Source organism: Buteo buteo, chromosome 15 (genome assembly GCF_964188355.1).
Source record: "Buteo buteo chromosome 15, bButBut1.hap1.1, whole genome shotgun sequence".
NCBI classification, from domain to species: domain Eukaryota; kingdom Metazoa; phylum Chordata; class Aves; order Accipitriformes; family Accipitridae; genus Buteo; species Buteo buteo.
The window spans coordinates 26,282,850-26,298,070 of NC_134185.1; the positions used below are offsets into that span (position 1 = coordinate 26,282,850).

A 15,221-nucleotide genomic window follows, 5' to 3' on the forward strand; every position below is an offset into this window, starting at 1 on the left:
GAGGAGAGTAGATGGTGTGAATCAGGATGTTGTATTGAATGTGAACTGCTGAAAGTCATAAATGGGCCAAGGGGAATGGAGGCTAAGTCGAAGCCTCGAATTTCAAGGAATTGCTGGAGACTTCAGCGAGAGCAAAACCAGTAAAAGGGACAGCCGTGATATTGCTGGGAACAGCAGATGAAATGTGAGGAGTGAAATGTAGCTTTTCACTGTTGAATTTACCTTACACATGGTGGGAAGAAGGAATACGAGAAGCAGCTAAGAAGGTGGATTAGGATCAAAGGCGGGGTTTTGGATAAGGTAGAAGGTCCCAGTGGACTGGCACTTTAAAAGCAGCTCCTCTGGATATATTGAATCAGTGTGCTAATGCCTTCGCTTAGTTGGCAGCAAAGTTACTAGATTTAGGATTGTATTTCTCCACCACTTATTAACAAAAGCCCATTCCTGCTGAGTACCAATAGCTCTTACTGAAGTCAGTGTCTCAGGGGGCTGGGCCCAGAAAGGACAAGGGAAAGGCATCTTTCTGCTCTAACAGAACTGGCCTCAAGGCAGGGATTTATAGTACAACCCTCAGCACTGTGGTAAGAGTTAAAGAAAGGTCGAAATTATTTTCTTCTTGCTACATTGTTTGTTTTATCCTTAGTTGCGCTAGGCTGTTAAATCTGGTTTGGAAGGGGAGAATTTCTCCATCATAAAGGGTTTTGTTATTGTAGGATTTTGAACACGTAATTTGTTTAATTTACGTTTGTGTGCTGCACTGAAAGCAGCTGTCACCTTTTCAAACTCCATGGATGGATTTTGATCAAACGAACAATGAGTGGTGGTGTTATGAGGGCAAGGGTTTGGTCAAAGGAAGCAGCGAGAGTCACTTTTTGGCTACAGTGGTCCCATTAGCTGTGCTGCACTGCTGGAGTACAGTGCACAAATGTAAAATGGAGTGCAACGAGACAGGAACGAAATCAAGATAACTTTGGTACACTGAGGAACATTTGGTGTGCACATGTGCCAAGAAGCTAAGCTGGCTATGGCCTAGGATTTCAGAAAAGAGCAGTGACTTCAGATGCATCAGTTCTTACGATTCATCAGAGTCTGTCCCTGTTCCCATATCTCAAGACGGACACCCAGAGCCACCAGTCACTTGGGAACATTTAGGCATTATCCCTTTATTCTGAGTCCAGGGTCACAAAGGTTGTCTGCCGCCTGGTAATTCATAACAGAAATAGGAAAATGGGGTCAGAAAAATGCTTAAGGGATTACTATTTCATGAGATTGAGGCATTGGTGTTGTCAAACAACCTATGATTTGAAGTTCTTTGTTTTCCTTCCGTGTGGCAGATGATTTCTAGAAAGAGCAATCAATTGCAAGTTCAGGCAGCATGGGAATAAGTATCAGTAACTATGGAAAATTGTACTCTTCTATGCCAGCATACTGCAAAGTCAGCCAAAACTTCTCTGTGTTGCAGCCATCCTTGGAAGGTTTTATTTCATCACCTTTGTGAGCTGAGAAACACTTCTCTGAAGGGAGGGCTAACACATGGTTTAAGACTAGCAGAAGCGTCAGGGAATTGTCAGCATGGAGGTAGACACCTACATCTGCGCTCATGTCTGGCCTATTCCATATAGTCAGTGCAGAGAAGAGACCTGTGGGATCGATGCTTTTCATGCAAAATGGGGAAGAAAAAAAAAGGATTTAAAGAATTGTTCCTTAAAAGTACTTCTCTATCACCACTGAATTTAAAAGTTGTCTTGAAATAGCTCCCGTATAGTTGTGTCTCCCTCGTCTGACATTTAGCAAGAAAACATCCCAGAATCTGGGAGCCCAAAAGAGCAGCCAAGAACACTGGCTGTTGACTTTTTGGCTACTTAAAAAACAGTGGAGGAAGCTTGAACTGCTCAGCTCTGTTGACTTACTCTGTTAAACAGCATATGCACGTACATGCTCTGTATCTTGATTGCAGGAAAAGAGCACAAAAAGGTGAGAACATATACAACTCTGAACAGACTTATTACAAATCAGAAATCTTGAAGCCTTCCAGAATCTTTGCTGAAAACTGTCAGCTTCAGTATGACCAGGGTGGAACATTTGGAATATTATTTAACATTTGTGTTACAATAGCACCTAGAGGGTCCAGAAAAATCACAGCTTCATAGCACAAGCACAGACAAAACAGACCTATCACAAAGAATTTACAGTGTACATACATTTCTTAGAAAGAATAATATAAACTTTAGATAAGTGTGCCACATAAAACTGCAGGAGAGATTAGGGATATTACCAATTAACTAGAGCACTGCAATAAAAAGTAATTAGATTAAAAAGTGTGATTTTTTTTTCTTGTTTTTTTTAAAGAATGGATCACTCCTTTATAATAAAAGACAGACAAAAAGAAAACAACATGAAGGGTCCTACTCAGCCTGGCTGGGAGGATACTTTCTGGCACAAAGTTTGAGTGGGCATAGATAAGATACAACACTAACAATTAAGAGATTTATCAGTATCTTTAAAAGCACTACTGTAATTTATTTAACACATCACTGATGAGCCATGACTCGTACTTATAAGCCCTGGTTTTGGATCTAGTGTAAGAGAACAACTTTTATTTGTAGTGTTTCATGTATTTAATAGAATATAGTTTGAGAATAACACAAGAGTAATCATCTTCAGTTGAAGTCTTGTAAGTACTCATGTATAATGTATTTAAGGGCACATACAATCTTTGTGCAATTTCTGTGTTATTTAGGGGTCAAAGCTAGGAAAAAGTATGTCAGAAGTCACATGTAGCTTGGGAATTATTTTCAGGAGACTAGGCGGTATATAATGATGGCAGTGTTGAACGTCCCTATGCTTGGTATAATTGCTGAAGGCAGTTATTGGTAAATCCACACATACGAAGTCTCTTTTGTGACAAATAATATGTAATTCAATATTGATAGAGATGTATTTTTACATATGTTAGCTGGCTATCCTTCAGTTAAATATGCTATACTTTTCTCAACCCGTAAAGCTCAAAGTAAGAAATTCTGTTGCATATTCATGAAGTTCCATGGGTTAAAAACAAAATTTAATGCGTCTTATTCTCATATATTATAAGCTATTTTTTTATACCCCTCCCCCTGCAGCAATGAAAGATGATTTTAAATGTAAATGGAGGTGAAGGCAAATAAATAAGTACTTAGTTAACTGTTGTAACACTGGCTGCTTCACCCACCAGTGACAAAATCAAATTGGAGAATGTGTATAAAAAAATACAACTTGATTTTGGAAGACCTTATAGGATATTGAAATATTATATTGAAAGGGACCTCTGACAGTCTCTAGTCCAGTCTTCTGCTCAAAGTTGGACTAACTTCAAAGCTGTAGCAGGTGGCTCATGGCCTTGTGCAGTTCAGATCAAAAAATCTGTAAGAATGGAGAATCCGTAGCCTCCTTGGACAACCTGTTCCAGGGCTTAGCATCTACAGACCTCCACTGGTTAACACAGAAGTTGCATATTCTTCATTTTTTCTTTGAAACTAATCCATTACCATCGAGAGAGAAAGTTGCTCAGGGCTTGCTTCCAAACCTTGTTCCTTCTTAGCCAGTAAATGACCCAAGGAGCATTTAGGTCAGCAGGGCAGAATAATCTATGATAAGTGTCTTAATCCCCGGGCTATGAATTACTGCAGGACACTTTGCAAAGAGATTGTGGCTGCTTTGTGAGCAAGACTTCTTTGTTTGGGATGCAGAAAATATCAGCAATGGATGCAGGCTGATGGTTGAAACATGTGATTAGAGGGAATTGTCTCTGAACTGTTAATACCCTTTTAAAATTGTTTTCCTTGACAAAGCTATTCGTAGAGGTTTGCTGATTTAGTTCCTTGGCAAGAAGAGTCTAAGTGAGGAGACCTGGTTTATGTTTTCACAAACTGCTTTTTCTTTGGAAAGTGCTGATTCAACAGAACCATGGCATCTTGGGGAACACACCAGTTTTAGCACCGCTTTCTGCAGGAAAGGCTTTTGAAGTGCCAGATAGATGATCTGGTCAAAACAGAGGAGATCTGTGAGGAACCAGGATGTTTCTCTGCAGTGGTGGATACAGCTGTGCAAGACAAATAAGATGAAAATCTCTCTGGAGGTGCCCATCTTATCCATGAACTATAGAGTAAGCCCACATGCAAATCTTAGATGAGATGCTTAACTTCTGCAGGGCTGAAATTTTTCTTTCTCATGTTTTAAAACAGTTAATATCTATTCCTTTAATCTTTTGTGGATGTAGATTGCTTTGGAAATCTATGTGCCGGTGATAGGGAAAGGAAAGAAACTGATGTAATGAGCTTCTTAAAAATGATGTGTTGTGTAGAGTTCTCCCTGCTAGGGAGGGCACAGCTGGACTTGGTTGCATTTTTGTGCCATTCACTCGGCAAATGATCATTAAGGACCCTGTTGAGCCGATCTGATCTCTGTCATGTACTGAGGTAGAATCACTTCTGCTGTTTTGAGCAAATCTTTCATGTAGCAGAGAGTCTTGTCTGTTGTGCTTCTGTGTTAAGTTTAGCTCAGTCAGTTGTTAGAAGCAGAGGGGCCTCTTTTCCTTCAAGTTAGACTTGCAAACTTTCTAGGAATCGGTGAGTTTTTACATATGTATGTTCTCAAAAGAGACAGTGGCTTTTCACATAGACGACTGAGCTGGATTCCCACCTAGTACTGTTTAAATGCAATCCACAGTGATGAGAGACTGAATATGATTTCTTAGGGATGAAGAATTGCGTCATGTAACTGTGCTCTCATGAATAAAGCAACTTGGATGGTTGTTTTGTGTAAAACAAAGGTCTCAGAGCCTGAACGAGCTCAAGTGCTATTTTAAATTCATTCATGGGCTTCCATGATCTTGCTGACCTTTTAGTCCTGCCACCTCTGATGCCAAATAGGGTGAAAAGGCAGATTCTCAATGAACATGAGATTTTTGTCTATGATTTAAGCTTTCCTTAGTGAAACAGAAATAGCACTGAAGGCACAGTCTCATGAAAAGGAAGTGTTTTACATTAGGATGGACTTCTTTTTCACTCTCTACAGCCTCAGTAGAGTTGGGCATGTGGACAATATATGTGTTTTCAGATCTTCACCCTTCCATCTCCTCCAAAGCTAAGATGCTGTCAGAATAGCTTCAAAGTCAAGAGGATTCAGAGCTAAAACAGAGAATCAATGTGAAAGTATTTGTTTGTGGATGTGTACACAAGCATTTATTTTGTTGTTCAGTATGGAATTAGAGCAGCTAATTCCCGGAGTTACACGTTTTATCTAACCCAGCCTGTTGTCTGGGGAGTGTCCATCTTTCTCCAAACTTCTGTGGTGCAGTTATGTCCTTTTAGAAACCATTTGTTCATTAGTGCAGCAGTAATCATGGAAATAGGTCACAGCCTCTTTGGAGTTAAGCTGTTACGTCCCCACAGAGAACGGCACTTAAATATCAATAGCGTAACCGGGAAAACTCGGCAGTTATTTCCCTGTTTTCTGCAATTCAATGAGGAGTTGTTCGATGCAGACCCCTGTTGCACTCCAGATGAATGGTGGTGATTGTGAGAAAATGATCTCTTATTAATGCAAGATGTCACACTGAGAACAAAGACTAGTTCTTACCATGATGGGATGAGCTCACTCTAATCCCCAATTTGGGAGACTTTGATGCTTGTCCAGGTGCCAATTTTTCAGTATATGCCATACCAGAAAAAACTTTTAAAAAATATTGAACAGGGCAGTGTGAAACTGATTCATGGCTTCTGAATCTCAAGGTCATATTGGGTGAGATGTCATATAATTACCCTTTTGCATGCTATTTCCCAGGGAACCACCTCCCCTATCAACAATTTGAGCTTTCAGGGTGCTAAGAAAATAATTCGTATTAAATTTACCATCACAAGTAAAGAAGTGCAGACCTGTTTTTGAAATCCCCAAACTGTTTCATTTTATACTTGCATAAGTATCTAAAATATGTCAGTTTAATTCAAACTAGCATTGCCTCCAGGTTTTCTGCACTACAGAACTTTACATCCCCATCCTGGGATTTTGGTGTGTGGTCAGTGAAATCCCAGGAGAACTTGCTGTGCCTTCCGGATATGTTGTTCCTGTGTTTGCAGTGCCCACTCATCTGTCTGAATGGGAAGGACCAGAACATCATGACTGCTCTGTTCGATGAGCTGTTATGAATGCTGTGATAACTGGAGATTTTGTATCATTTATTTGTTTAATTTACAGTTGTGTTTTTTTTAAAAATCCAAACAAAAACCAAACCACTGCCATTGTAGCTTGGAGAGTTAGAAATAGTGAGATATCTGGTGGGATTTCAAAACCCAATACTCTGGTAAACATCTTTTCTCTCTCTGGTTCAGTAGTATTTCATGTTGTATTCCCTATTCCATTAAGATGCCCATTCTCTTGGTCAGTTCTCTTTGGCACATAACTGTCTCTTGTCCAAGATCCTTAAGAAGGCATTTGGAAATTCAGGCAGCAAGGGCTAATAAAATAAGACATGTACTGCTCATTGCTCTAACAGCCCATCACCCCAAACCTTTTCCCTCGTGATCTGATGTAGATGGCAAACAGAGGAAGGTCTGGCAGATGCTAGCCCTAGTGTCTCGCACAAGATTGTCCTCCCTTTTCACCATGTAGAATCCTTTCTTTGGGGAAAGCGGGGGGAGTGCAGAAACATTTCTTAATGCTGTATATCCCACCAGAATAAAATGTGAACATTGCATGAGTAATAGGATCAAAGGTCATTAAAGACCTAAAAGAAATAGCGTAAAATTAGAAGGGTACTGGGAAGACTTTTTTTGGGGTGTGTGTATAAGGTCTCAAGAGAATAGAAAATTAACTCCCTGAAGAAAAAAGAAATAAAGTGTTCAAAATAGTGCTGGAATTGCCAGAGTCGCATTCTTCAGGCAATAGAAGTTTTTATTCTGTATGTTGCTTTGTAATGCCTAAAAAACCCCAAATTTCTGATTTCACTCATGAGTATATTTTAGTGTATGTATGCTATGATGTAAATTAGAAGCAGATTGATTAGTAACGTAAGGGAACTAGGCTGATGTGCCATAAAAATGTAACCATTAAGATAAAAACGAAAGTAACATTCCTTATACCAAATAGGGTCCTGTAAAATTCCACTCTAGATTTGATTTTTTTTCAAAGACAGAGTCATTAGAGGTTCAGAAGCACCGTTTTGGAAAGATGGGGCACATTTTGAATATGACAACAAAGATCCAGAAACAGAGAAATCACAGCAAAGACATAAAAAATCTAGTGTTTTCCTCAATTTTAATGGCAACTTTGAGTTATGATTTGTGTTTGCATTAGCAAAGGTACATGGCTAACGAAATGCTATCATCAGTCTGACTACGTCACTAATTTCTGGAATATGCTTTTGCTTACCCTGAAGACTATTCTTTATTTTTCCTACCTTTAACTCTGGATGCAGAATCTTTGTGGGTTATCATCAGGCTTTCTCTCAGGAACTTTTCTGAAGGTTTTATAATTAACACCTTTAATACTGTTGGAAAGATTGTCAACAACCGTGGCTATCACCACAATAACTAGGAAACCATGAAATTGTGTGGTACTTAATGCTGGTCTTCATAGCTCTTCCAGAGATGCACTCCTGCTCTTCTCAGGTGATGCAGAAGGAATTTGACACCTGCTGCGGTATCTGCCCATACTTGTGGTGCTTGGCAGTGTAGTAGTACTTCAACAGCTGTGTAAAATATGAGCCAAAATTGCAGTGCTCTTTTAGAGCACCCCCTCAACCCCCCCCCACTCCACTTCCCAGCATGTTACAAAGCTTCAGGTCATAAACAGAGCTTGCTGGCTGCCAGATCTCTCAGCAGCAGTAGGGCCTGGTGTGTTACCAGTTGATGAAATCCCCCTGATTTCATACGATGCCTGTGAGCAATTCTGGGGCACTCCTCTTTTGGTGACTACTACCGGTTCTCAAATTCACAGCATGTGAAAAGGCTAACTGCAAGTATAGAGGGCTCTTCTAAATAATAGTGACTTAAGCAACGCTGTGAACTCGTACTAATTACATTTCTATCAGTCATCAACAGTAGGCTTTTGTGTTAGTCCTAATGTGAAAGTGGTGTTATTTTAGTCCAGTGGTGTTATTTTAGTGCTCTTCTGTAGAAGGTACTCATTGACTGAAGTGCCTGAAATCAACCCTTTTTATGTTGTTTTGCTTGAAGCTGTTGTACTCTAAGAAGAAATGAGACATGTGAGCCACAGCAAGGAACAAGTGGCTACTTGCACCGCGAAATTGAAGGCCAACCACAATTTAAATGCAGAAGTAGGCAAGTGACTGTGCTGGATTCAAAGTTGACGGATGAAGTGGCAGAAGTTACATGTAACTGAGTGGATGTAAGTGGATCTGACTGAGTCTGAAGAAGCAGAAATGATATCCTGAAAAAGAGGTCCTAATTACAGTAGTATAAGTGATGCTAAGACAGTTTTAAGCCCCAGTCATGGAGAAGATTAGCTTAGACAACAATATGTAGAAGTTACGTAGAGCTGTTGGGAGAGAGCTGCTTAATGGATATATTTATGATGCTTTTATTGCTAAAACCCTCCTTCCCGTTTTTCTTTGGAGTGCTGCATCCTTGGTCTGCATGAACCACAGCCTGCATACGTGGTGTATGGAAGATGCCAAGTTTCGTGCATTCTCTGTGCCTCATCAACCCTGTCTGATGGCTAACTTCCCTCTCCACGCATGCAGGACGTGCTTAATGAACAGGGAGGGCTGCTGTTCTGCTTTCAGGCATTCCCTGGGCAGCAGAAGAGCACAATGTGCTGCTTCTGTCATGTGTTTTCCTTTGGTGAAAGCAACAGTTAGGCATGGTAGAGCAGAGCAGCGAAAATGCTGCATTAGATATGAAAAAGGTGATTATGCATACCATGTATCTTACGGTGAGAGATTATTCCAATAGTAGAGTTCCTAGGCACTTTTGTAAAATGCTAAATTCCAGGGAGTTCTACCCATGTGAAATGGGAGATGTATGAGATACCTCAGTTGCTAATATTCCATTAGCTCTCAACTTGACCTGCTGAGCCTTGCCATTTCTGTGTTACGCACTAATGTTGCAGAACACCTCAGCATGTTCTGTAATTTATGATAAAAACCAAGGCAATGTATAAGATAGTAGATAGCATCTAGGATTTTCTGAATACAGGAAAGTATTTTTGCACACACAATCTTGAGTATGAAAGAGCCAGTGATGGAAAAGTTAACTTAGGCTGTGGTATAAAACTGCCAAGACTATGCTGTCAATACTTTTATATTGATTGTGTGACCTTAATAGAAGTTTTCAAGACTTTGTACACACAAAGGCCCTTTGAGGCACTGGTTTTCTACCTTATGCAGTTTTTTTTCTTGCTTTTCTGTACTTTTGTAATGCAATAATAATATCATGTGGGGATCAGTAAAGTAATTCTCTTCTTTGTTTAAATATGCCAGGTCAGACATCAATGTTGTTGTTTCTGCCCCAGTGCCCTTTCAGTTCTAGTTTGTGCAGGACTACTTGAAACTCATGTGTACATTAGTTGTTAGTACAACTAATTTTCTCCACTTCATTGCTTGACTAAGTTCTGCTGCCTCATGACACTAGCACTTGATTAAAATTAGATTTGTTTATACTGGGGCAAGGAGCACTGAAGAGGTGATTCTGTCCCAGAGAAACACGTGCTTATCCAGGGATCACTGATGCGTTTCATTCATTTGGCAAGATTTGTTTTGGGTGGGTTTGCGGGGGGTGGAGGGAGTGCTTCAACTGCTCTTCAGTTCTGACAGCAAAGACAACAATAACCTTGGCAACTAAGGATGCTGTAATACCACTTAATCCACACTCATAAGTCAATATTGTTTTGCCTAAGTAATAAATTATCAAACCTCTCAGCATGTGAGTGAAGAAACTATGAAACAAATAGGGTGCTGCGGTTCAGATCAAGTGTTCATGCAGCAATTAACTGGGTGGCTGCACAATTAAAATAACTTTGGTCAGGAATTTTCCAGCAGAAAATTTTATCAGAAAATGCTGAATCACAGAAACCAAAACTGTGGGAGAAGATTCGTTTTGAAGTCTCCCATTTCAAAACAAAACAAGTAATTGTCTTTGATGTTTGCTTAAAAAAAAGATGTTAAATGCTTAACAAAAATCTTTTATTAGGTAAAAGACTGTAAATCTACCAATTGTGTATTAGGGAGTGTTTTGGAGCAAGCAACTGCCTGAGAGAAAACCCCTACTTTCTTTCTTGGTGCATAGCGTTGAGCCAGATGAGCTGGTTGGTCTGAGTTGTTCCACGGCTGCGCCAGTGCCAGGTCCGGGGTGAGGGAGGAGGACGAGAAGAAGGAGCAGAAGGTGAAATCACACCTTGAGTTAAGGTTTTGCTCTGAATCGCCTCTAGAAGACCTTCTCCCTCTCTCCATTTACTAAAGGGAACCTTGGAAAATCAGGTTTAGGAGGCTAGAGTCAGCATTTCTGAATATCCTCCCACGTTTGTTACAAAGATTGGAGTCACTGCAAATCAATTATTGTGAATGATCAGTTTGTGGATTTTCAGCCAGTTGTAATGAACCAAGCCCTGTTTGACTTGACATATATCTATATGGGGGCTGATGCAGACAGCTAGTTTTTGATACAAAATATGTAATTTTGAAGTAAATTTAAATATGTTAAAAGGCTGGAATAAAGACATGGGTTTTTAAGGCTGAGGGAATGAGGGACTTTTTCTTCTACTTTGTCGTCTCTTCCTTTTTTCCCATATTGCTGCCTCATTTAGTTATTCCTTAGTTCCCCAATTTTTTTTGTTTTGTTTTTAGGCTGCTTTCCTCCACAGCATTTGGAAATGTTTTCAGGTCATCTGTAGAGCCCTGTTCCTTTGGCATTTCATGCGTGTATATATATACACATATGTAAAAGAAAGGTTACCATTACAGTTCCTGTCATGTCATCTTGAAAGGTATTTTCAAGGCTGGAGAACAAGACGTTCATCTTTGTCACTGTTGTATGCTAGTCCTGCCTTGTGAAGCTAATCCATCTGCTGACTACTGTTAGTGTGTTGATATACGTTCTCATTTTATTCCACTAAGTTCTTCTCTTTTTAGTATCTGTCTAATAGGAACACAGCTCAGCCAAGCAGAGCATGTTTAACCTTGCAATGCTTTGCTGTATTAGTTTGGCAAGCTCAGTGGGGATATAAGCAGTCCAATACTCGTATGAAAGATTTGCCTCCTGCAGGAAAATCTGTAAAGAGTTGGCCAAATGTTCTCAGAAGCCAGGGAAATAAAGCTGGGATCTTACAGTGGTTAATTGGATCTTGTGCTATCCCTGTGGTTTTCCAACAACTGAAGAAAGCATCAGAAGCATCTTTATATATTTGGGGTTTCCCTGTTGTTCCCCTTGGATCTGTTTCTTGGCATGAGTTTTTCTTAAGAAAAAGATACAGATGCTTTAGGAAAGAGTAATAACTACTACCTAAGTCCGACTCTGTCTTTTCCATTTACTGCACATTGAAAGCCTGTCAGGAAAGGATTTATCACTTTAAAAGGCTATGCAAATAGAGATGAAGGAATCATTTCACTTTTGTAGGTAAGTGTTAAAAATAATTTGTGGAGATCATAAGGCAAAAGATTCTCAAGGATGATTGTGTTGTCGTGACAGATCTAAAAAAAAAAGGCTGGAGATGTTCACTGAAATGGAAATCTTCTTCAAAACTTGTTAGGTGAACCTTTCCAGTTGTGCTACCCATATCCTGCATACCCTTTGCTCTCACTTCCAAGAGGAGTTGGTGGTGGACGGGAGGACTGGAAGCGGTCCCTCGCACTCTGCCCTCTGTCCAGGCAGGGGCTCCTTGTTCTTGGGCTGGTTTGGCTGGTGCCCGTGCTGCTGCCTGCACATTGCTGGATGCCTGGAGGCTGCTGCTTACGTTTCTTGGAGAGCCAGCCGAGGTCACAGTAGTGCTCCCCCACTCTCTTGAAGTTTTGATGTGCGGGAAGGTTTAGTTTACTTTGCTGGCCCGACCCCAGATTGGTGTGATTGCTCTGTGTGCAGTTACTTTGGCTTCATACGAGTGTAACTGTCAGGTTTGGAGCTGTTTTAAGTCCTGCCCTTGCCATCCAAGGGGGTCCTTTCCTCCTCCCCTCTGTGTGCGTGTGTGTGTTCGGTGCCTGTGTTACACTTGTGTTTGCATGGAAAGCTCCAAAACTGTGAGCATTTTAAATCCTTGCTGAATTGAATTCTGTTCTGTTTAATCCTTGTGAGCCGTGATGTTACTTTGTGCAACTGAGACTTAGTTTAAACAAGTCTCTGAATCTTGAGGTTTGTCTACAGCAGTACCTCAAGCAAGATGCTGTAGCGAAGGGCACCTAGGACTCGGTAGCATCCCTCATACAAACGTACCATTATATCAGATGTATTTGCACTCGCAGCAGGAACCGCAGCTTGAAAAGAGAAATTTAAGGAAAGGCAACTAGTAAGAAGGCAGAGGTGGGCAAGGCACTATTGTGGGCATGTCTTGTTTAATGAAGGCAGTTTTGTACTTACATCTCAGGCTGCCCTTAAGGCTGAGTTAGATTTGGTAGGTTTTCAGGTAAGCAGCAACGCTGACCTGGAGCGTGGTGGTTCGTGGCTGCCATCCCCTGAATGTGGAAGCAGCACCGGTGGTTGTTTCCCCTCTTCCAACAGGGCTGGGTAGTGGAAGGGGACGCTGCATAAAACGCTGAAGCACCCCTTATAAATACTCCAGGGAAGAAGGAAGCCCACAAGGCGCTCTTTAAATTCAGGCCTTTGGCATTCAGCTGCGTGTGCTTAAACAGCAGTAGTTGTCCTCCTTTGCCTAGAGTGATACATCAGTTCGGAGCGTACGATTGCTGTGGCAGTTAGGCTCATTGCAGATTTTTAATCTTATGGTGCAGATCTAAAACATTTTTCTCAAATTCTGCTTTTCTTATATGGAGTTTGCTTTTTTGGTTTTTGTTTTTTTTGGTTGGGGTGTGTGTGTAATTTTTCTGCCATTAAAATCACCTCATTTTATTGCAGTATGCTAAGCTACAGGATATGGGTTTTATCATTTTTAACAAAGATTTATTTTGTATTGCATTTCCTGCAGAAAGATGCCTATTTTGCCACTAAATCAAGGGCTGAATTGAAAATGAAAACTCCCACAGTGCATAAATCAAAATTACAGTTTCCTTGACGATTGCTTGGACTTCCAATTAATAGAACGCTTAAAATGAGCATTGATGCCCTAAAATGAGCATTGATGCCCATGAATAATAAAGTAAAACATGCTAGAATTAAGTAAAAAGAGCATTTGCAGAATTTTAAGGAGTTTTGAAGCAGCTTGTGGGTGTATGACATTTCTGTCTAATCGTTTTCTTTAAATGAATAGTGACAGGTAGGTATTGTGTTACATAGCAATGTCACTCTGCTCCTAAAAGTCCTTCAGTAGGCAGCAATCCTACATTAGGCAAAACCAACCATCCAGGATACAGCCTTATTCTCCTGCAGCTATCAGAAAGGCTTGTTGGCTTCCTTCAGCCAAGTAGGATGGGATGTGGAACAGCAGCTGCAGCAACTTGGACTCGACTGCCATGGAGTCAGGTGTTAAGGTAGTAAGATAATGATCCAGAAAGCTCAGAGGGAGAAGCTTCTGGGTGGTTTTCAGCCTGAGGGAACCCAGATCTATTTTACTGGAGCGTAGCCTGACCACTGGTAGTCCCATACTAGAGCAGGGCCACCCAGCAGCCCGCAGGAGAGGCTGCTTCTGTAACTTAATGGTTAAGGTTGGTTGTTGGGATGGAGGAGCCAAGATCCAGCTTCTGTTCTTGGTTCTGTCGTTTAGCAAATGTCTCCTGCTTTAACTTAACACCTATTACATAATCGTGTTATGCATGCTGATCCCAAAGTACTTTTATAAAAGTTAGCACTTTATAAACTACAGGTTAAACTTGATTCTCTAAATAGTTGTCTACTAAGATGCAGTGAACATGAAATATTTTTAATAGGATCTTCCCATTCCACATAAAGGCTGAAATGCCCTGTTTATTTATTATGAAACTGAAGAAAAGAGGCATTATAATACTATCTTTTCTGCCCTGTGAGTATAACTTTAAAATTTTGGAGGTAATTCAGGAACCCAGATAAAACTGAACATCAGTGAAATTCAGAAGGTCGCTTCATAGCTGAACTCAAGAACTTTGTGGAGACCCTTTTGTCTTTTTGCTTCCAAAACAAAAGAAAGATACTGGTGGAAAATCAGCCTTGTAAGATATCCTCTTTCTATTTCTTTTTCATTGTTTAGTTCTGGAAATCACCAAATCTGAGGTAAGAAAATGTAAAATCTTTTTTCTCCTTTCTGTCAGTTTTGGAAGTATTTTTGCCACGTGTGAGCTTTGCAGTTCACGCAGCCAGGTTTCTCCCGCGCACCACATAGTTAGTGGGTGAGGGTGGGAAGGTGACCCACTTGGTCACCTTGGAAGAAGTCGCTGTGTTGTCACTGGGTAGGCTGGCCTGTGCTCCCTAAAAGCAGTGCCAACTAGCTCAGCCCTCCTCCCTTTCCCATTGCGTCCCCGAGTTTCAAAGCCATCACTTGGTCTCTCACTTGGGCTGAAGGAGTTGGGTAAACACAGCTACTCAAGGTTTTTCTTCAGATTGATTTTGCTTTGCGTTTATAGACATTGCTCGTGAAGTGGTGAAAATGAGAAATCTGGAAAGTGAGAGCCAGCATATGGAGCTAGCAAATGAAGATGGGAACGATGAACTAAATGTTGCTTTGGGGAGGCATGATGTTAAGGATTTGGCTTTTCAGTTTTACAACCTAGACTGTTTAAAGCTAATTTATACTCTTCGACCCAGTGATGTCTGTCTTCTATCTGTTTATTGGAAAGATGATCACAGTTTACATAGATGTTTTCATACAGTTACTGTGTTGGCAAAAAGGGGACAGCATATCTCTCCCCCCAAAATCCCTTGGCTCACAGTCACTTTCCACATTTTTCTGAGGGTACAGTAAATGATTTCCCTATTTTCTGTATATTGGAGTATCTCATTTACATGCAAGAGTCCTGGAATCCATCGTAAGGCCCTTAATACTCTTAATGATACAGATATTGTGAAGTGGTGGGCAAAAGAAAAAGAAAATAATTTTTTATTTGTTTTGTTCTATTGTTCAGGCCTTCTTTATACATTTTTCTCTATCATTCC

At 40.5% G+C, this 15,221-nt stretch overlaps 1 protein-coding gene across 1 annotated transcript in view; it reads left to right on the forward strand.

Moving 5' to 3' along the window:
• SLC35F1 (solute carrier family 35 member F1) overlaps positions 1-15,221 on the forward strand; it is a 253,824-nt gene that overhangs the window by 49,746 nt on the left and 188,857 nt on the right. The window lies entirely within an intron of this gene.